This window comes from Manis pentadactyla, chromosome 3 (assembly GCF_030020395.1).
Source record: "Manis pentadactyla isolate mManPen7 chromosome 3, mManPen7.hap1, whole genome shotgun sequence".
Lineage (NCBI taxonomy): Eukaryota > Metazoa > Chordata > Mammalia > Pholidota > Manidae > Manis > Manis pentadactyla.
Window position 1 is genome coordinate 67,901,632 of NC_080021.1, and position 23,504 is coordinate 67,925,135.

General features: G+C 36.6%; 1 pseudogene; it reads right to left on the reverse strand.

Moving 5' to 3' along the window:
* Positions 1 to 8,175: 8,175 nt before the first annotated feature.
* Positions 8,176 to 9,009, reverse strand: LOC118912846 (40S ribosomal protein SA-like; annotated as a pseudogene).
* Positions 9,010 to 23,504: the final 14,495 nt, after the last annotated feature.

Below are 23,504 nucleotides of genomic sequence, written 5' to 3' on the forward strand. Positions count from 1 at the left end.
TTTTTACATTAAATAACAAGGATACAATTTAATTAATTATGAATGTAAAACATGTCATAAGCAGAAGTTCGAAGTTTACATAAGATGTAAAAAATATCCACGGAAAGAATTCTCAGTGAGGGTCCAATTTTTGTGACAGAGTTTACACATCAGTTTTGATAGATACATATCTTGTATTTGAAGAATCTCAGAAAAATACTCCCAATTTCATTCTTTCATCTATGCCAGTATTGAATATCATTATTGTTGGACATTTTTCATTTTTTTCACATATTAAGCAATTTTCCATTTAAACAAATAACTTCTTATATATTAGTACTAAAATTGGATTAAAAGTGCACAAAATGAACTACAGACTATTCTTATGAATAGCAATGCAAAAATTCTAAGATAAAAAGTAGCAAACAGGATCCTGTAGCACATTAAAAAAAGAATTAAAAATTGTGTCTACTTCAAGATTGCAAGTATGGTTCAGTATTAGGAAATCCATTGGTTTGACTTTTTATATTAATACTTCTAAGGAGGAAAACCACACATTAAATCTACAGATAGTGAGAAAGCATTCAAGAATATTCTTTTCTTGACATCATAACATATGTACCTCAGCCCCCAAGCTAATATTATACATAATTTGGAAACATTGGATTATTCTTGCTAAAGAAAGGGATAAACAAAGAAAACCACAATACACTGGGAATATTGAAAATACAGTCAGAAAGAAGATGATGTTTAAAACAGTAATTCAAAAAACATAACTTTATGGTTACTATTTTAAATATCATCTTCTCTTCCATTATATCTTTGTGTGTGTATGTTTGTGTACATATGAATACATGAGAGAACACATAAATTAGGAAGAATACACATCAACATTAATAGTGATTATTTCTGATACACATGAGGGGAAATTTGGGAAAATATTGACTTCCTTCTCTATGTTTTACTGGATATTACTTGATTTTATTTTGCAGAAAACATATAATTTTTAATTTTTAAAAATGTGCTTAGAAAAGGCAATTTTTCTTTAAAGATTCTTCAAAGTGGACCTGAATGTAAAATTAAGTGGACCTGACCACAAATTATGATGATATACTGTGATATGATATGGTATGATACAGATAACTGGTATTGCATAACTAACTGCTCAAAGTCTTTTGAGTCATTCACAAAAATCATCTAATTTCATCTAATTTATTACACACAATCTTTAATATTAGATTAAATATAGAATAAGGACTAGAAAGTGGGGTCTCCACTATCCTTAAATGCAGAGCACCATTCCTTTTTGAATTAGAAATGATACACTTCAACATTTTTAAGTTACGCATAGAGAAGTTCATGGAACCCAATCACTAGCCTTTAAAATCCTTTTTTCCTAGAATAGCTTGAGAAACTTTTTCATAGCATGTTTTAATTTGACTCATTTAACAATCTTTCAAATTATAGGGAAGGATGGGCTCCTTCAAGTATCTGATATAGTTTTTCCATAAATAAATAATTCTACATATTAATATATTTATTGACTTTCTATTGTGCCAGGCACTGTCTTATGCTTCGGGATCCATGACTATTAAAGAGAGAGGCTCTACACAAAAAGGGCAGGAAGGAAAGATCACATATAAACAAAGTGCCATGCAAGGAGGATATTGGGGTTAGGGGACAGGAGCAAGGAAAGATTCAATGAAGAAATAATAGCTTGAATTTATTTTTAAAGATTGAGTGTGGTTTTCAAGCAAACAACAGGTGAAGAAGGAGCAGAAAAGAGCTAAGAACTGAGTGTGATCAGATATTATGATATAAATAGAGTGGAAAAAATGGCTCAAGATGGGCAACGAGGTAGAACCACATGATGGAAAGCTTTGTTATCAGGCAAAGAGCCCATCAGTACTGACCCTATTCTCTGGCTAGAATGAACTTTTCTTGATGTCTGGACAAGTGAACTCCTATATAGCCTTCAAGACTCAAACGAAAAACCAACTCTTCCTTGAAGCTGCCAAGGACTTGCTTAAAACAAAACATTTAATCCCATAAACACGTGTTTAGATGACTAAACACAGGTGAATAAGGTTAGTTGTATTATTATGGGGCCATCAGAAATAAAACATCATCTGTTAGAATAGGCCATACCTTTGGTATAAAAGGATATACTTGGGTAAAAGGATATGCCGGGTTCGAGCAATCAAATTTCACTAATATTTTCACTAAGTAGGCTTTGATTGAATGATTTTTAGAAAGACATTTGTTTCCCACCTGCTTTTACCCTTCAAAGATCTATTTTTCTTGGCAGAGCCATTCCCTGAGACTTGGTTCCATATGAAGCTTGCATTTCCATTAATTCTGAAAAAAATATAGTTGAGGTTTAACACATGCTTGTATTTTAGTTAAGGTTGCTCTTATTATAGGCCTCAAGCACAGGTGTATTCAGCTTGCACTGGTCATTGGGTTATGACATTATGTTCTTTTAAGCAACTATATTGCTTTTGCTGAAAAATAGGTTAAACTAAAATGTTTTAACTGTGGGATTGTCTGAGAATTTTTTCTTTTTTAATTTCATTGAGGAGCCCAGGAAGTCAGCATTTTTAGTTTTTCTCTTGAGTTGGTCAAGGTTTCACAGGAAATAATTTTCAAATCTCCTGCCTGGAGGGAAGAGATAACCTAGTAGCTGAGATTCTGTGAGCTGAGTTTGGGAAATGATTGGGTGTAGCAATATCTCACTGTTGAGTCCTGAAAATTCTTCATATAGCAAGACAATCAATGAAGTGTGGAGAAAAAATGAAGATAATCTTAAATATGCACTACTTTAAGGCAGTTTTCAATTAAAACAAATGCTTTCATAAAGAAAAGAAAAAGTCCAGACTCCGGAGAACCAGCGTTCAAACCCATGAGTGCAGGGGAAGGAAGGCCTGGGAGGATGGCATCTGCACAGCAGGCCCAGGGAACAGCATGTGCAGCCTGCAGGTGCTCAGAGGCTCTGGGGGAGATATCTCTTGGTAGATTAAATTGATAGAATACCTATAATTTTTTATAACATGTTAGGAAGAAATTTACACAATTTAGAGAGAATTGGGGGAAGAATTAGATGGAAGCATATAGAAAAATAAATAAATGAAAAGCAAGAAATGATTAACTGCAGGGGAAACAAAATATTGTTGGAGTAAAATGTTGAGGAGTAAAGGTAATCTTAGAATCTGTGCATGGTTTAACTATGAATACCACCTCACAGTCATGATGATACGTAGACACTAAATATTGACCTGAGAAATACTCTTACTCTATTGGTATTGGGAAGATGGGTGGTATGTTTGTGTACAGTAGATAGCAGTGGGGCAATGAAAGGAGAATGAATCTTCATCTTTCATAATAGGGAATCACAAGGTAATGACTGACATTTTAAAAAGTCAACAAATAGAAGCATGAGTATGCTATTTAGAATTACGGATATGTATACCAAAAGAAAGAGTTAATCCATCTTAGAAAGGGACATTTATACGGGGAGATGGAGATATAGACAGACACAGATAGATGACAGATGATAGAACGATTAAGTTTTCTAGAATTACTTAACCCTAAATTATTTGTATATGCATATCTTTCAAAAAATTAGAACTAAATTTAAAGCATCAAGAAATTGAAAAACAGCAATCAGAAGTAGAAGACAATTTGTAACAAGTATTACCCAAGGTTAATATCCTTAGAATATAAGCTATTTTTTAATTTAATTATAAAAATCAGTAACACTCCAGTAGCAAAAAGAAAAATGATTGGAGGAGAGAAAATTACCAGGGTAAGAGATGCCAAAAAGTACAATCTGTTTTAGTAATGTAAATTGAAACAATAACAAGCTGTTTTACAGTCAAATGGGAAAATATTAACAAAGCAATAGTGCTCTCCACTGGCACAGATGCTCCTCCCTGGGCTCCTTTATTAGATCTCTAAAATGATCTAATTTTTCCCTACAGGCATTTACCAATATGTAAAGAGAACTTTAAACATTCTCATGTTATTTAACTAGTAACTTAATTTCTAGGAATCTTTCCAAAGGAAATAAACTCAGAATTGTAAATAAAGTTTTATGTGTTGGGAAATTGGAAACAACCTAAACAGTCAAAATTATGCTTTTTTTGTATGTTTCTTAGTCTGACTGCTGGTTATACGAGTGTTTTCACTTCATGGAACATTTATCGAACTGTAGAATAATTATTTGTTCAGTGTTCCATCCATACATATCATATCAAATAAAATGTAACAGTAACAAGAAAATGGTTAAGTATTTAAAAACCATATTTTTAAAAATATCAATAAAGTGAAAACTTCACATTATAAGTGAAAAAGCAGAAGTATATATAGTCTTACACAATTTTAAAAAAGTAATAGTATAAAAAGTTAATACACAATGTGTTATAGAATTGTATTATTTTTATTTTATAATGATACCTAAAATAATGATATTGAAGAAATGATATTTTTGTGTAGCAAGTTTTGGCAAAAGTTTTGTAGTGTGTGATCCATTCTTTCTTTTCCTATCAAAGGTGCTTTTTATCCAGGTTACTGTGAAGCCAGCTTAATACATTTTCTCTTCTTAAGTATATCTTTTCTGGAATTATCCTGAATTGTTCTTCTGAACATGTGAAACGTGAATTGTTACAGTGAGAACAAATCAAAGTTCAGTAATGTTACTAGATTACTAACGAAAAATCATTAGCATTTATCTACATCAAAAACAAGCAGTAGAAAGTGTAGTGGAAAACAAGCCACAAGTCACAAGAACAAGAAACTAAAACTTAAAAAACAGCAACAAAAAATGTCTAGGAATAAACCTAAAAAAATTCACAAGACCTATATTATAAAATTATAAAATCTCTAATAAAGGAGGACAATTTCAATTTTCCTCAAATTACTGTATATGTGCAATACAGTAAAATCCCAACAGGACTTATATATTTGCTTTTGAAACCCACATGATTCTAAAATGTATATGAATGAAGGCCTTAGGCAATTTTGAAAAAATAAAAGCTGAGAAGAGGACCTTCCCTATGAGCTATTGGCATGCTACAAACTGTCATACCTCAAACACTGCTTCTGACCCAGCAACAGTCAAATAGGCCAGTTGAACAGAATAGAGAACTCAAAATCAGGCACCCTTTTTATATATGGCAACTTTGATAGAGATGATATTTTGTAAGTTTTGAAAACAAGAAATAATTCAGCAAAGGATATAGAATAGTAAGTTCACAATATGGAAAAAAGACAATGTTAGCTCCCCACATCACAAGTACATTTAACTCCAAATGGAGATCTAAATGTGAAAGTCACATATATAAAACTAAGAGTGGAAGGGAGCAACTGTATAATAACTCTTTGACCATAAGTACATATAATGTAAACAGTGAGGGATTTTATATCAAAAGTACAGATTCTATTCAACTGAGCATATCCAGGCCAAAATTAACAAATAAGTGATGGAATAAGGCATTTGCACTCTATAACATGACCATGATTTAAAAGCTAAAATACACAATTTCCTGTAAAACAGCAAGGAAAAGACAAAATACTGAAAAGAATATTGGACCAAGAACATGAAATATTCAGCCTCAGTAACAATCAGATAAATGTACTTCAACTGGTAAGATACTCTTTTAGCCCCACCAGAATGGCAAAAATGGGATTTAAAAAATACCTACTATAGGGAAATATGTAGGGAAACAAACGCCATCAAGTACTTCTGATGCGAGGTTCAACTAGAGTAAGATTTCTGAAGACAAATCTGATAGCACTTACTGAAATAAAGGTTGTGTATGCCCTATAACAGCAATTCCATTCCTGGCTATGTGGCCCTAGGAGCCCTTAAGAAAAAAGAGAATTTTCTACAGTAGATCACAGATCAGGAAGTCAGAGAGACACACTCTCTAGCCTGGAAGAAAGCAACATTTGGCTGAACTACCCTATGGAAAGAAACTGAGGTGGCCTCTAGTTGATGAGAGTGGTCTCTGGCCACTAGTTAGAAGGAAAATGGGGGCCCCAATCTTACAGCTGCAAGCAGGTGAATTCTGCCAAAAACCAGCGAACTCAGAGAAGGAGCCCAAGCCTCAGCTAGAATGGTAGCCTTGACTGCCACTTTGATTTCAGGCTCTGAGCAAAAAATCTAACCCTTCTGTGCCCATACTTATGACCTACAGACACTGTGACATAATTAATGTGAGTTGTTTAAAGCCACTAAGTTTGTGGTAATTTGTTATTAAGTAATAGAAAATTAATACTATCTCTCTGTTTGTTTAATAGGAACTCTGTCCCATTTATCTCTGCCTCTTTAGCCCCAAGAGCAATCCTAGGCAGTGAGTCCATATGTGCTTGCTGATTGAATGAAGGAATGAAGGAATGAATGAGTGCCAAGAGAATAAAAGCGAAACTCGGGTTTCTGATTGGATTAAAGAAAAATGATAGTTCCATTGACTAAAGCTAGGTAGGGTGGACTGGGTGATTTATTGTCCAAATTGGGACACTTTTGAGTGAAAAGGTGTGCTATTATTTAATGACTCAAGAATAAGTAAGCCTTTTCCCAGTACACTTGGGTGACATTCTAGCTTCTCCTACATTCAGAGACTACAAAAAGCCCCCTTGTTGCATAAAAATCTACCTTCTTTAACTTGCCAAGGGACCTCATTTAAAAATACTTGATGTCTTTTAGCTGAGGATATAGGTATTCCCCACTTTTTGAAAGTCCACTTTACTCCACTTTGCTTTTATGACAGACCTACATTAGTATCCATTTTTGCTAACTGAAAGAAATACAAAGAGGGTTTTTGCCTTTACCAAAAAAAAAGGTGAAAAGTGAAAATAGCATTTAGTGTTTGTGTTGCAAGAAGCACTTCTAGAGGCCGTGTGAACCTGAGCAGTGAGAGGGGTCCCGCTAAGCTCCTTCCCCAGAACCACACTCGGCATCTCAGCATCAACCAACAGCCTTGAAGTGTGTCTGTGAGCATCCGGGCTTTATCTCCATTCACTCTGTGCATCCAGCAGCAAGATGTGTGTGTCGTAAGGTATCAGAAAAGCCTAAGAGAAGTTACTTCTTGGGTTTGGCAATCCTTGAGAATTTTCCATGTAAATTGGTGGTAATTGCTTCTTTTTTGCTTTGCAGCTATCTCAGCTTATGAAAGGTTTCATAGGACTCCTCTTTTTTCAGAGAGTGGGGGAAACCTGCACTTTTCTTCTTTAGCGTAATTTCTTTGACTGCCCATGTATCCCTCTTAGATGTGGGTTTATCTTTAATTTCTGGTTTCTTGGGACTGCCTAAAGAATTATTTTCTTCACCTAACTCCCCAAATTAGTTTGAATATTGAACATTTAAAGTAGTCATCTGTCTAATTATGGGAAAAGCACACCATAATTGATCACAGGGTGAAACTAACCAGTTCATTCCATACTTTACATTCTCCTGGTCTGTGAAGATGTGGTGGGGAAAACTGCTAAGATCATGAGAGAATATTCATATATAATTCCCAAATGATTAATTCAAACTGCATGGCATATAAAGACTATAATTTTTATATAAATAGGAGACTGCTTATAATAATACAATGCTAGCTATAGCTTATGAGCTTCTAACATGTCAGGTAATTGAAAAATACAATGTATAGGATAGTTATTTATGTATCAGTTGCATTGTTTCTTAAACTCTTCAGCATGTTTGGAATACCTCACAATGAAAATGTGTTTAATTAAAACGTTATGAATTAGTTAATATAATGATGATAATACATGCTTTCATTCCACAATTACATGTATTACCTGATTAAATCCATCTGAAAACACTGAAAAATCCCAGTTGCGTAATTTATTGGTTAAATAACCTTGGGAAAATTCTATAATCCTTTTTATTTTAATTCATTATCCCTAAAATAGTGAAATAGGAATAATAAAAGACCTTAACTCTTAGAGCTGTCATTAGGATTAAATAAATGAATGAGCATAAATCACTTCAAAAGAACCTAGCACATAGTAGCTGCTAAGTAAGCATTTTTTATAATGTTATAATAGCCCATGTTTTTAAAAAGGTTACTAAAATTTAGAGAGCCTAAATAGAGCTGGGTGTGAAGTCTTAAAGCTCTTTTTTTTTTTTTAATTGTTTCTTTTCCATCAACCTTATTTCCATTTTGTTTAAGAGTCTGGAAGAACATCTTAAGACCACTCAGCAGTTGTTCCCACCCATTGAGTGGGAGCTGCAGACCAGTGTTCAGTGGCAGGCTGAGCACTCCCGTCTTCAGAAGGGGACTGTTCATAGGCACAGGGGTCCCCTGCATGCCCTCAGACCCGTCTGCCACCTCAGGCTGAGCATCAGTGAGCTCAGGAACTGGTCCGGTTGCCCTGCAATTCCTCCTTGGTCACAGCCTTTTCGGCAGTGGCCTGCTCTTCCTTTTCAATCCCTTCAAGATCTCTGTAGAGATCAGGCATGACCTCCCATGGGTGTCCATGGGAGATGGTACCACGCATAAGTAGAACATCCCTGGCCACATCAGGCCCGCTGAGTGGAGGCTCCCTTAGTGTTGCAGGGATGGCAATGCCCACGTAGTGTGGAGGAGAATCCGCGGCACACAGAGCAATGGTAGGCAGGTTAACACAGACGCCTCCATGAGAGGCTGGTGGTCGGTCCCGGGATCAGGAACCGCCGGAAGTCTCGGCTCCTGGAAGGTGCCTGGATCTGGCACTGCGCGCTTTTAGGGGTGACGTGACCAGCAATAGGAGTGGCCCCCATGACAGCACACTTCAGCACAGCTCGCTGGACAACGTGACACTAACACCGGGCAGGTGTCCAGTGGCAGCAGCATGAGCTGTCAGCCAAGGCTTCTCCCAGGTTCTCCTCGGATTCACGACGTAGATGCCACACCACTTTGCCTTTTGTAGGTGTGCTGTTCTGTTTGGAAGTCAAGACTGGGCCACCTGAGGGGGTTCTTGCTGCGAGTAATTGAGGATATCTTCCTCCCTAATTTGCAGGACATGGAGGGCTCTCAACATTCTGAAAGCGCCCTTTCAGCTCCGAGGGGACTCCAGAACAATGGCACGTGGACTTCTCCCCGGGCAATGCTGAAGAGCTGAAGTCTGAAGGTTTTTCATCTTAGAACAATGCTTCAGGGCTATTTCTTTATGCAATTTTAAATCCACTTATGTTGTATTAGTAGATAGTAGGAGTCTTTGCAGATTTTATTATCCAAATATGGCCACACAGATGACTTCAATTCCAGATCCTCTTTTGAAATGTGACTTTACCGTTCTCTCAACAGAGTTTTTTTCTCCACCCCATGGAATGTTTTGTACTTGTGATTGCTCTGCCTGAGTATGGCTGAAGCAATGCTTTACCAGTTCTGCCTAGCAGCTTCTCTGTTCTGCGTCTTGCCCTCTTACCTCAGTATGTTCCGTCTTGGAACGAGCAGCCCATGCTATAAGAAACTCTGCCTAATGGGAGGCCGTGTGTGCTTTGGCTGTCAGTCAGCTGAGATCCCAGCCAAGAGCCAGCATCAAGGGCCACCCGTGCTGAGTGCCCACTTTGGACATTTCTGCCCACCCACACCCTGGATAACTCAGCCTGATATCAAATCCCATGAAGCAGAAAAACCAGGCAACTCATACAACTGTGAGAAATAATAAAAAGGTTGCTCCTACTCAGTAAATTTGGGGACAGTTTGTTATGTAGCAATAGACAGTTAATAGTTACTATTGTCTACACTGTTTAAATAGAATTTCAGGGTTGGATCAGGTTCCTATTTATGATATAAAGCACTGTTTCTCCGGGAAAATGTTTTCTAGACTCTCAACAAATGACACATAAATCAGTTTTAGGTAACATAAGTTTGGGACTGCATCTATAAAAATTCATCCAGGATTTGGTAAATACTTGATTTTGATGGACAAAACCTATTTTCAGTGAACTTGAAATACTCTAATAAAGGATGAATAATGTAATGTTACAGACTGAGATTAGCATCATATATGTGTAACTCCCTTCAGAGATGTTTGCATTTCAATGAAGATTACAAACGCAAAGTAATGGTTGTCTAATGGTGAGGATGAATGGAATATTTTAAGGCTAAAGGCTTGATCATTATCGATGCCTAGAATGTTGATGCAAACACCAGTAAGGTCTGTAAAACAAACCCGATTGTGGATATAACACAAAGCAAAACAATTTTAGAAAAATACTTAATCCTCTGATGATGTCTCAGTATGACTTGTAAACATTTTTCTTTTCCTTTGAACAGTCGACTTTAGTTCAATCATACGCATCCATAAATTAGGCACGTGAACTTGAATTGCTACAAGGATGTCCGTGTTTCATATGGTGTTATTTCTTGGCAGGGATCCAGCTTCACACACTGATTTGCATAATTCAATTTGTATTAAGACAGAGGGTCTGAAGCTAACCACTAACTTTCTTCTATAAAAAGACTGTGAACGGTTTCCTCATGAATATCTGTTCTTGTCTATCTTCTGTCCTTGACTGCTAGCTCTTTGTTATTCAGCTGTTCTATAAACGTGGCTGCTCATGGTCCTCAAGCAAAAATAGCCATACATTAGCAAATTCATTAATTAGGGTTCTATTTGTAGTAATCTAGTGAAAATTAGTCACTTATTACCTTAAATTAAAAATCATGCCTGCTTTGGAACTCTGTTTCCCTAAAAATATTAATCCAAGGCAATTCCTTTTGGAAGATGAAAATATTTGAATTTTGCATACACTTGTGAAATTCCAGGACATTTTCTCCAACATAATGATTATCATAAAGTAAATAGTGTGCTGCTTAAAGTTAAAACATGATTTATAGCTGTATTATACTTGCTAATTTTTTCTTAAGAAACTATGCATCTATAAATGGCATAGTCCCAATGGGCTAATTTGGCACATTTTATGTACTGGGCATTTTGTAATTGCTTCGTGTGTGTTGTTTTACTTGTGTGATTACACTGTGTGCTTTCTGTGCCAGGACTTGGAGATCTTTTTCTTATATATATCATAGCAGGGGTACGTAAGGGAAAAAGGAGGCCTGGTCTAGGGCCCCTACCAAACTTCAGTTTAACCTGCTCCACTGTTTTGTTTCCCATATTGGAGCACAATTTTAAAACACAGAGTCTATCAGTAAAAGAAATTTAAAGGAAAGAGAAAAAGAAAGAAGGGAAGAAGGAAGGGACCGAGGGAGGAAGGAAACAAAGCAGACCATTGCCCTACAGCTTCTAGTATTCAGCCAGGAACATAGAAGGATAATGAATCATAAACATGACAGTTTATTGGGCAGATATTTTATTTCTTGTCTCTCTTAAAAAAAATAAAATGAAAGTTTTATTTTTCAGTTAAGTCATGGCTGACTATGAAAATGGGATAATTTTTAAAAGACTGTGGATTTTATAGACTTTTCATGGTTCATATAATTTTATCTTATGAGTCATATGTTCTTCTGGAATCAGATCTGAAATTCTTATAATCAACTACAAAAAGAGATGGCTCTATTGCATTGCTGATGTTAAGTGACATTTTACAGAGGGACTCCAAAGATAGAAATGGCACAGTCGTGCTCAGAGTAGGAGAAAGTCCCTGTTACACAGACAAAATCTTGCAGTCTATCCTCTCTTATTGGGCCTAAAAAATACCCTGAACTTTCAGAAAAATTTGTTTTAGACATATATTCTATTCCTCATGAAGCTGGATTTCTAAAACATTTCTTTTACCCGATTTTTCTAATATGTCTACAGACTTTTATCATCTTTTATGAATGTGTTTACTTTTATATTAATAATGCATGCTTTACATCTCCCTTTTTCCTCTTTATTTTTGTCATGCAAAAATAAAGGGCCATCCAGTAGAAAATTATCCTTTAAAAGAGAGCTTTGCAACCAGAAAAATGGCTCACTCTTTCTCTTTATTTTTTTAAAAACTCCAAGGAAACAAGGAAAAAAATTCCTTTGAACTGGTAACAATGACATTCCTAATTTATTACATTACTAAAACAAAATACAACCAAAAGCTTTTTTAAAAATCCATTTCCAACTTTTCTTATGCACTCCTTTAAGGAAAATTCTATCCTTTAGAGTGATTTCTTCCTCTGTCTTCAGTTCACAAAGTACCAAGTTCCCATTCTATATACTTCACTAATGGGCCTTTTAACTTTGCTTTTTTTAATTCTCCACTTCTAGACAAATGCAAAGGAGATGCATGAAGTAAACATTTTAGCAGGATAACAGAATCCCGTGAATACCATTTGAGAATACAGATCCCCCCTAAACCAAATTTAATTGACAGTTGCTTATTTGTTAGTAAAAATGTGAAAATAAGAAAACAAATACCCAGGGCCTGGGAGAAAAAAATTATCAGGGGAAGTTCCTTTTTGATGTGTCAGTTCCAACACAGAAAGATGGGAAATGACTATGTTGACAATCCCTTGTCAAGTTCATTATTTGGCTAACATTGAAAAAAAAAATTCCATATATAATAAATAAATTTAAAAAATTTCCATTATAAGACTTCAAAAAGTGGAAAATTATATCCTAAGAGCACACGAATGTATTCTAAAAGGACATGTGTGATTTTTTCCTCCTTGGTGTATTATAATACTGTGGTGTGGATATTTTTATGTGAAGAATTGGTGGAAAATAATTTCCCATCCAAAAATCACTGAGAATTTTATATGCCCTGTTTTGTAACTCTTCATATAACTACCTTGTTCCCTTACCACAAAAGCCTTCTTCTTTTTGACTTCTTCTTTGGGAACCTTTTAAGATTTCTTCACGATGTTTGGTGAGAAGAGAAACATTTCAAAGTGTGGTTCAGTCTACTGTTTGGAAATTTGGAATAAGAAGACAATACATTTTATACCCATATAAATGTAGTGTGGCTGACCTAGAAGTTGCTATTCTGAGACAACTCATGGGATTAGAATATCTGAGGTTCTCCCCTTGCCTACAAAAAGATATTTTCTCATTTCCCTCCATAGTTTGGACTATCCTAAGTTGAAAATTCGATCACTTCATTTTAAATAAGAATTTAATTCTTAGTCTCTATAGTAATTTCCACAGAGTGAGTGTACCTTGGTGTTGACGAGAAAGTGCATTTTATTTTTATTTAGCCTAAGTGTGGGAGTCTCTTTTTTAGAATCTTTAATTTTATCTACTTTAATATTTGTATGCTGATTTCTTAAGAAATGATCTGATGGTTTCCTAGACCTATTTCTGACAGAGTAAGTGCCAGCTTGGTGTGACCCTGAAAGTGTTTATAATTTTGATATCTAAAATATAAGACCACTGCACAGAAGAGAATAAACTTCTTTGTCCGTAAATGGTAACCATGAAACAAAAACTTTGGGATCTCTTCCAAAGCTTTTGAACCCACTTGTTCATGCTAAATTCAAATGTGATAATCCATCTGAGAATGAACTCTTTGGAAACGTAATACCTGACTCTTGATGTGCAGTCTAGTTTTTTGTTGCAGGTTGCTGTCATTTGGCGATTCTTTGTTTTCTATAGAAACATCACAACAGAGCCAGAGAGTCTAGGCCACATTCAAAAGCATTCTAGACATTATTTACATTGCAGATAAAGGCAGAACAAGTACTTCAACCTTGTGTGCCTTTCATTTAAATCCTTTAATAATCTAACATTCCATCTGTGAAAGAAATATAATTCATATTTATGAATGGAGTAAATAGGAAACATGGATTCCCCAAAAGCATATTATCAAGACAAAAGTAGAAAAACTGAGTCCTCCAAAATATACCTGCTTCTGATACTTGTTCAGACTCACTTTGAAAGATAGCAGAGTTAGGGATTCTATTAACACATCTTTTCCCATCAAAAGCTTCTAAGCTTTTGCCTTAAAAAAAAAGAAAAAAAACTTAGACATCTGTTAAATGGACTTAAAAATCTATTGTTCTAGGTTGGAGAGAAATGATCAGTTAAAATCACTAGTTATTGTAGCATGTAAAATTATAAGGCTTTAATATAATTTTTCCCAGTTATTGGTTTGTCTGTTGCTGCAATATTATTAATTCTTTGTATCTTTAAAAATCTAGGGCTTGATCCCATTAGAAGTAATTCATAACAAAAGGAAATCACTTGCCTTATAATGCCTATTATTAGGGTTTTTTTATCCCCAGCATGTCTTAAAGGCATTTTATATATGTTTATTCATCCAAGCCTAACCTAGTGCTTTTAGTAGTAAGAAGACACTAAATATTTATTGATTTTTAATTTTAATTCAATTTAATTCAATGAACACTTATTGAATACTATCTGCCATAGATGAGGCCTTATGCAAAGTGCTGTGAGATTAAGAATTTGTCCTTTTTTCCTCGGAGTTTAAAATCCCAAACAGTAAGGGAGACATTCACAGCACAAATAAATACAAGGTAAAGCGTAACTTGTAATTTATGAGGCTCGGTGGGTCATAAGGACAGAGTGGAGAAAGGGCCACTTTCAGATGAGGTCATTGAGAAGAGGTGGCATTTCAGATTGGTGTTTGAGTTCTGCTTCCTGAAAGAGGCAGTGAAAGGGAGATGGAATTTCAGACAGACTGCGTGGCAGGGACAAACTTGTGCTGGCAGGAAACATTCAAAGACAGAGAAAGAAGGCAAGACGATTTGATGGAGGTAAGGTTTCGTGATTCATGAGGAAACTCATTTAGAAATGTGGACAGCCCCTAAGGTCCTGGGAAGAAGCCTAGAGTTGGTTCTATAAGAAAAAGGAAGCAACAGAGAGACTTCAAAGAGGTAGGCGGCCTGGGCTTCGGGAAGGCTAGTCTGATATGGAGCATGGATGAATGAAATTCAGTAAGGGAGCACAGAAGAGGCAAAAATACCATTAAGTAGGATATTTTAATAATTTAGATAAATAACAGAGTAATGTGAAATGTTCAAATTTCCCATCTTAAATGAACACACACAGACTCACTCTCCCTCAAACGGAGTCATCTTCCAGCAACTTCCCCATTCCTCTCCTTTCCCCCGGGAGCAGAACTTCTGACCATTTTCCTCCTGCACCCTGTCCATTAGACCCTCCAACTTACCTCTTCAGGCTCTTGAAATTTAGCTTCCCATACTGCTCTGCCAGCAAAACTGCCCTGCTAAGTATACACATGATCTCTTTTTTGCTGAATCCAGTCGACATTTCTTAAATATGCTTTCCTGTTAGCTCCCACAGTATAGAATCTCCTGGCTCTCCCTCTACCTCTCCTGCCACGACTCAGTGTCCATGTGGGGTCCTTCTCTCGGTCACTTCCTCTGATGAGGTGAGGTTGGTCACTCTCAGATCTCAGCTGTCATCTGTGTGCTGATGCTTCTCAAATGTATATCTCCAGCCCGGATCTCTCTTGTGCTTCAGAATCATGTATGTTGGAATCATGTCAGTTTGGATCCTCTGAGAAGTAGATGCCAGAGCTCTTAGAGACTCAGCCAGGCCAGTGGGTCTGCAGAGCAAAGACTGCCTGTTGGAGGCATCCTGCAAGGGCAGAAAGGGCCTGGCTCTAGCACTGCACCACAGTCAGCCTTTGGACACCAGGGACCTAGGAGAACCTGGCCTTGATGTAACTGGGGAGGTGGATCATAAAGGTGCTGAAGCTGGGGGCTCGCGGCTCTGTGCCCTCATCCAGCAGGTTCTTTTTTACTTTTCTCTCAGCTCAATCAAGGGATAATTGACAAATAAAACTGTAAGATATTTCAAATGTACAACATAATGACTTGGTATATGTATACAATGTGAAAGGATTCCACCCGCTGAGTAATTAACACATACATTGACTCACATGTTTACCTTTTTTTTTTTTTTTGGTGAATACACATAAGTTCTACTCTCTTAGCAAAGTTTGATTATACACTATAGTGTTATCACCTCTAGTCTCCACGTTATACGTTAGATCCCCAGACCTTATTCATCTTATAACTCAAAGTTTGTCTTTTACTAACCTTACTATTTCCAACAAACCCTAACCCCTGACAACCACCATTCTACTATTTCCATGAATTCAACTTTTTTTTAAGATTCCACGTATAATTGATACCACGTGGTATTTGTCCTTCTCTGTCTGGCCTATTTCACTTTAGCATAATGCCCTCCAGGTTCATCCATCTCATTGCAATGACAGGATTTCCTTCTTTTTAAGGCTGAATAATATTCCATTGTGCGCGCACACGCGCGCGCACACACACACACACACACCATTTTATTTGTCCATTCCATTGAAGGATCTTGGGTTGTTTCCATGTGTTTATTGTGAATAATACTGCAGTGAACATAGGAATACAGAAATCTCCTTGAGATAATGATTTTGTTGATTTTGGATATATACCCAGAAATAGGATTGCTGGATCATGTAGTAGTTTTATTTTTAATTTCTTAAGGAATCTCCATACTGTGTTTCTGTTTTCATTTGTCTCAAGAAATTTTTTCCTTTCCCTTTTGGTTAACCTCATTGGCCCATTACTTCAGTTTAATTTCCACATATTTGTGAATTCTCATTGTAAAAAAATCATTGCAATGGATTTCTAGTTTCATGCTATTCTTGTCAGAGAAGATGCTTGATGTGATTTCAATCTTCGTAAATTTAATAAGGTTGTTTTGTGGTCTAACATAATCTATCCTGGAGAATGCCTCATATGTGCTTGAGAAGAATGCATATGCTGTGGGAATCCAATGGTTCCTCATTTGATTTTCTGTCTGGATGATCTATCCATTGTTGAAAGTTGGGCATTGAAGTCCAAATTCTCTATTATTATTATACTGCTTCTTCTCCCTTTGAATTGGTTAATACTTGCTTTATATTTTAGGTGCTCTGATGTAGGGTGCATAAATATTTACAATTGTTACACCCTTTTGGCGAATTGACTTGTTTTCATTATATAATGACCTTCTTTGTCTTAGCTTACAGGTTTTAGCATAAAGTCTAGTTTGTCTGATACAAGTACAGCAACTCCCTCTTTCTTTGGATTTCCTTTGTTTGGAATATGTTTTTCCACCCCTTCACTTTCAGTTTCCACATGTCTTTAAAATTGAAGGGCATCCTTTGTGGTCAGCATACAGTTGAGTCTTCTTTTTTTCCTTAATCCATTCAGTCACTCGCTCTGTGCTGAGTCTTGGCGGATAGCTTTAGCCAGTGCTTATGTACCTGTTAAGAGGGGCCCCTTTTTTTGCTGCCGTCTTCTGGGTCTTGTAAATGCAAGTCCTGTTGGCTTTCAGAGTGAGGTGTTTTGGAGACCTTTCCCTCAAGTGGCAATCTTAAAAGTTGGGGAGATAGATATATGGTCCAAACCCTTCCCTCCTTAGGGAGAAACAGGGAGTTGGGGGGTCCCCTCCCAGCTGAATGATGCTATGCCAGGTGTGGGGTTTAAGGCAAGAGTGTCATAAACTTTCCTACCCATTTCAACATGGGTATTTTCTCTTTTGCCCAATGTGTAGGAATCACTCAGCTAGCGTCTGGATTTCTTTGAGAGAGAACTGCCCACGTGCAGCTGGACATTCAGTGTGTCCATGGAAGGAGGGTCCAGGAGCCTGTTATGTTGCCATCTTGGTCCCTCTGTCTCCTGTCAGCTCTCTTATGTCCCTTGTGCTTATCATACCATATGCTCAAAAATAATTTCAAACAAAAAAATTAATGAAAGAATGAAACAAGGATGGAAGGGACAGTTCTGATAGTTTTTAATATGGCATTCTCTTCTTCAGTATGATTGCTCACGACATCAAATCACCATTCCTTGTGATTTTTTACTGAGCAGGGGTCTTGGGTTTGCAGCCCTCCATGATAGAGAAGACAGAATGAAAAGTTAAAGTTTCAATTAATGTTGTGTAAAAATAAGTAAAAAAGCAAACACAAAAAAAATCCTGAAGATTCCTGGGAAAGGTTGAGATCTCAGGTTTAAGAAAACAGATCAAACATCAACTAGATAATCTTTCTTCTTTTCCATCTATGACAGCCAAACATGCAAGAGTTTCAGCAGATAGGAGGCAGCTTTAATGAGATGTCACTCCATCAGGACTAGGGTCCCCACTATCTAGTGCTCTGATGGCTTTAACAATCATAGCATTTGTACTAAATGGGCAGGTTTGACCTCTAAGTAACTTGTGTTTGCGTTGAATTAAAAATACCTTTAAATATTAAAAAAAAATTTTTAGAAGTTATAGAAATGGGATTGTCAGTTACTTGTGCCATTAAGTGGCCAGAAAATTAAGCATGTTTTCTGAGTGAGTGATGTATTCCACTTCGCCAACAAATGTTTAAACTGCACATGCATTTTTCCATTTAAGTAATTTTAATCTTTCTGTAGTCATGTATGAGTTTGCTTTGGAATTGTAGAGGAAAGTGAGGGGATTCCATTCCACACAGCTAAAAAAGAAATGTTGGGTTTGAAAAGGAAGCCATGGAGAGCCACATTCTTTACCTGGCATCATGATGTTCCCACTACAAAATCCACTAACAAGGCACACGTCACACGGAAGCCACTTACACACTGGCAGCCACATTTCACTTACCTCACTCAGGTCCTTATTTATTTCACTGGCATTCCTTTTATCCTCCCATTTCTAGTAAAATTGCATGACTGGATGAAAACTGGATAATTAGACATTTTTACCCATGTTTTAAACCTGTAATTGACAGACTCAAAGGAAAACAAACTCAAAAATCAAGGAAAAGACAGGACATGTTCTATTTCAAGTAACCCTCTGTCTTAGGTCTAATCTTTGATATGAAATGTTTAGATATGCAGGTAATCATTATTTTAACCATATAAAATATTTCCTCTGAAGGCACAAGGAATTTTTATGAAGTCAAATTTGACAAATAAGGATCATTTGCCATAAACTATTATTATTTGCCTTTTCTCACTAAGTTTATGCTTTTCCTAACATCCTAAAGGCATTTAAACAACTATTGTCTTTACATGAGGCTAGCAGAAGAATTCTTTAGTCAGAGATAAGGCCCTATTAGCGCATTTGAAAATAGTACTTTTACATATATATATTGGTTAAAATGAGTTCTCATCTACCCTCCTTTCTCCACCAATACTTAAGCTTGTCAATCTCTCACTTGCTAGTCATGACCACCCTGTGTACATTCCATCTTCGGTCAGCATGCCTTACAGATGGAGAGCACCGGTCCATCATTAGACCTTAGGGAGGGGAGGGAGAACACTGGTCAGTCTGGCTAGTTACTTGATTTGAAATTGATTAGAAGATCTTCTACTAAGAAGTGTGACAGCCAGACAGCTTGGGTTGGGGTCTTAATTCTGCCACTTACTAATTGTACAACTTTGGTTAACTTACTTAATCTCTCTATGCCCTAGTTTTTACCTTTGTAAAGTGGAAATAGTAATATATGGTTGCTGTAAGAATTAAAGAATTCTTTCCTATGTTACTCTTAGATAATTGAAGTAAATGCTACATATCACTGTTACCATCTGTCACCAAACTGGAGGCAATTAAGATTTAGGGATTTCTCCAATTTGAAGATAAATGCCACAGATACACAAAGAACTCCACACGGATATTCAAACACATACACACTGGCACCCCGTCCAACACCACTGTCTCTAGCCAAGCAGAGAGAGAGGAGGCCATTTAAGCAAAAGATACCTTTATGACTTTCCGAAGTCTAGCCTAGCTCCATACAGGTTTACAGTTTCACTTTGGAGCCAATATCCCTGTAGACATTCCTATCCCTACCACTGCTCTGTGCACATATCTCTAACAGCTTTCTTACGGGAAAGGTAGCTATCTGGGGGTAGAATTCATGTGTCACTAGATATGCTGATCAAATACCATAGTGACATTCCCCTGTTCCCAACAGAAGGTGTTATTGATCTTGCCAGCTAGGCTCTTGTCATAAGTGATAGCAGTCCATATGGCTCAATGAACCAAAATTTACCCATAATCACTTGCTGTCATATTTTTAAGTCAAAATAGAACTGGTCATCCCTCCCTCTCTTCTTGCCTTATGTAAATGACACTCCTAGGCTTTCAGCTGATCAGACCACACACCTCAGAGTCATACTGGGTTCCTTTCTTATTTCCTCACATCATACCAGTATGGAAGCCTTGGCTTTCACCACTACCAGGCTTCCCACATCCCTCTCTCCCTTCCTTCCCTTGGCTGTCCCATTATCAGAGGTCCTTGCTAGCACTCCCCTATTTGGCAGTGGTACCCTAAGCAGTCACCCCAGCTCTTCTCTGTCCTCATTTCATCCATGCCATGCCATAGGAAGCTTCCTAACACACAACTTTGGCCAAACTACTTTTTACTTAAAAAGGGACCACTTTGTAGAAATTTATAGCCTGTTGTTATTATTGGTGCATGTTTATCACAAATGTTAACTTCCCAGCCTCTCTTCACTATTTTAGAAGCACTTAACATATTCAATTTTTTAATAATTTATTCCTATTTTGTGATTATATATAATAAACATGTTTTGTCTATAACTTCATTAAGCAGAAATGGCTTAATATATCTCAGAATATTTTCAGAATAGTCTGCCTTTAAAATATAAAAATATAGACATGATTATAAATGCAAAATTCACTTTGGGGGAGCAGTGTGAGTATTTCAAAAAGACAAGCATATTTTCTCCTGAGTAGCTACAGGTCACTATTTGTGCAAAAGGCAAACCTGGTTTGAATGCCCCTGGGTAAGTCTTAGAAGCAAGGGTTTATGTGTTTACTGATGCTTGCTGATTCTCCTAAGCTCTGCTGCCTAGAATAGCTAGTTTGAGCTTCTAAGGGATGGGGGGGGCTGTAGCCTCTGTACCTTTGTATATTCAGCAGCCAGCACCATGCATGTTACTCTGCAAGCCACAGCAGCCAGCACCATGCATGTTACTCTGCAAGCCACACAGTAGGGACTCAATAGTGTTTGTGGAATGAATGGGTGTTTTCCAAGTGTGCTGGGTCCACATAGCTTAGGCTTCTCCCAGTCTTTCTCACAGCCCTTAAGACTTGGTCTAGTTACACAGATTTGTCTTCTTTATTTCTACCCAAATGTAAGCAACAGAAGGGTAGGGGCTCTGGGTGTCTCCTTCACTCTGGTACCCTCAGTACCAAACAGTGACTGACACGTGGTAGATATTCCATAAATATTGGATGGATGAGGCCAGCGCTTAGCATTGAAATCTATCCCATCTTCTCTTTCCTCAGGGCTACTGACCAAATTCAAATTCTTAGAGACAGCATAGACTGGGGCTGTGAGCATTAAGTACTGTCTATTAATAAAACTTTGTAATGTTGAGCAAGCTACCTAACCACAGTAAGCCACAGTGTACTTCAAAATGTGAACATACTCAACTACCGTTGTCTTATGAAATGTCAGCGTATCTTATTCCTTTGTTTATGCCAAATTGATGTCTTCTTTCCTGCCTGTGAACACATAATTATCTTTAAGGAGTCTGCTCAAGTATCACCTGCTCTATGAGCTCTATGATGCTTTTCTTATCTCTAGTCTGCTCTTTTCACTCATTTATTTTCACCCCAAAACTCCCTCATCGTGTAAAACTAAACATAGCTTCTTTACCTCTTTACTATCCTTTCCCTCTATTACAGCACTGTAGCAAGTCATTGCTCCAGTTTATTAGTATCTCTGTCTCCCTTTATTAGAATGCAAATTTCTCACTGGATTGTCCCTTGCTAACCCTTGCTAACTAGTCCCTTGCTAGTGCCTTAGTCTAGAATATTTGGGTGGAATTTTTTTCCATTATTGTGTCCCTTTAGAACCAGTCATATGGTAAAAATAAACCTGGGATCCAAAATACTTTACTTAATCAAAGTACCTTAATAAGATTTTTCAGATGGATGCTAAAGAAATAATTACACTAGGAAGTGAAAAGGAAACAAAACAGATATACAATTAATAAATCAGTGTACAAAGATGAGTGTGATAAATTTAGCTCAAGTCTACCAGGGGAGATTTATAAATATCTGTAAATATACACGAAACATAATAATTATTATATTTACACACATAAGTTTGCATTTATATAAAGTACTGGTTCATTTGCGTAGCAAAGTACATAAACTGTTTTTCTTCTTTTTCTTTTTAAATCATGTTTTGGTTTTAAGTGACAAAGTTAAGTGATCACTTTAGGCTCACTTTGGAGTCAATAAAAAACATGGAGGACTTTAGAAAATCAGTTGGTTCAGCTTCCAAAAACCTATAATGTCATTATTTCTCATTACACACTGAATTAATTTAAAATTCTCCAGCATAAGTAGTCAAAGACCCCTTCCAATATGGTCTTATCCCTTTGTACACATTGCAGGCATTAGTTATATTGAAATAACTTCCATTCCAAAATGTACTGTATGTATTCATGATGCTTTGTCTCTGCCCTTGAGTTCCTCTGCTACTGAAATCCTACACAGCTATAAAGACTTAAACATTACTTCCTCCTTACGGCCTTTGTATATTTCCACAACTGTAGGTAAACTCTATGTTCTTTGAAGTGCCATAGGACTTCAGTTATTCCTGTATTACTGTCAACTTTTGGTAATTCAGTGTTTCTCATCATAAGAATTACCTAGAATTACTTAATAACATTTGCTTGATAACAATCAGAATCTTCAGAGGTCTGTGGGACTCTCTAAGCTTTCTAAATACCTCTGTGTGAATTAAGGGAACATTGGAAAACAATATTAATGCATATTTTAGCAATTTGTGTAAATCTTATCACTCACTAGGTTCATTTCAATGTCAATTCATTTATTTTGGTTTTAATCTGCCAATATGTTTTATGCAATGTCTTCTATATGTTAGCTAATTAATAAAAACATTGTCTGCTTGAATTCAAAATTGTCATATATGTGGTATCCCCTTTGTATGTAACTAAAATCCTACCACACAAAAAAAATAGACATGAACAATAGAGACAGACAGGTATTTGGGAGAATCAGGTGTAACATATAATTTGAGGAACAGCAAAATTAATTTAGAGAACATGGGGCTCAGAGGATCTGGGTCTGGCTTCCAGATCTGTGCCCTATCAGTTTTGTATCTAAAGAGTTTGATTTTAAGACTGCTCATCTTTAAAATGAGGGTAATAACATTTATATTTTACTCTCTCAAATGAGACAATGTGTGTGAAAGTGCTTTGTCACATAAATGTTAGTTAGTACTATAGAAGCAAGTCTTTTGTAAGTTTATGAATTGCAGGACTGTATGTTTAAATGGGCTTAGGTAGGGGACAAAGTCCTTAAAAAGTGAAATTGGAAAGGTAAAAGGGATCTTTATATGGGTTGACTTTATCCATTTTTCTCATCCTGCAGGACTCTCTCTAAATTAAAGGCCTCAGTGAGGGTAGTGATGTCTACTACTTGGTGAATGAATGATGCTTAGAACTTTCACTTTGCAAAATATTGGCCCAGATTTCTGAACCAAATCTTCTTCATCTTTCCAGTCTTACATTTTAGTAATTTCCTTCATGAAGTTCAAAACCCATGCGCTGCCTTTACCCAACCCTTTCTCCTATCCTTACAGACCAAATATTTAGACACAGACA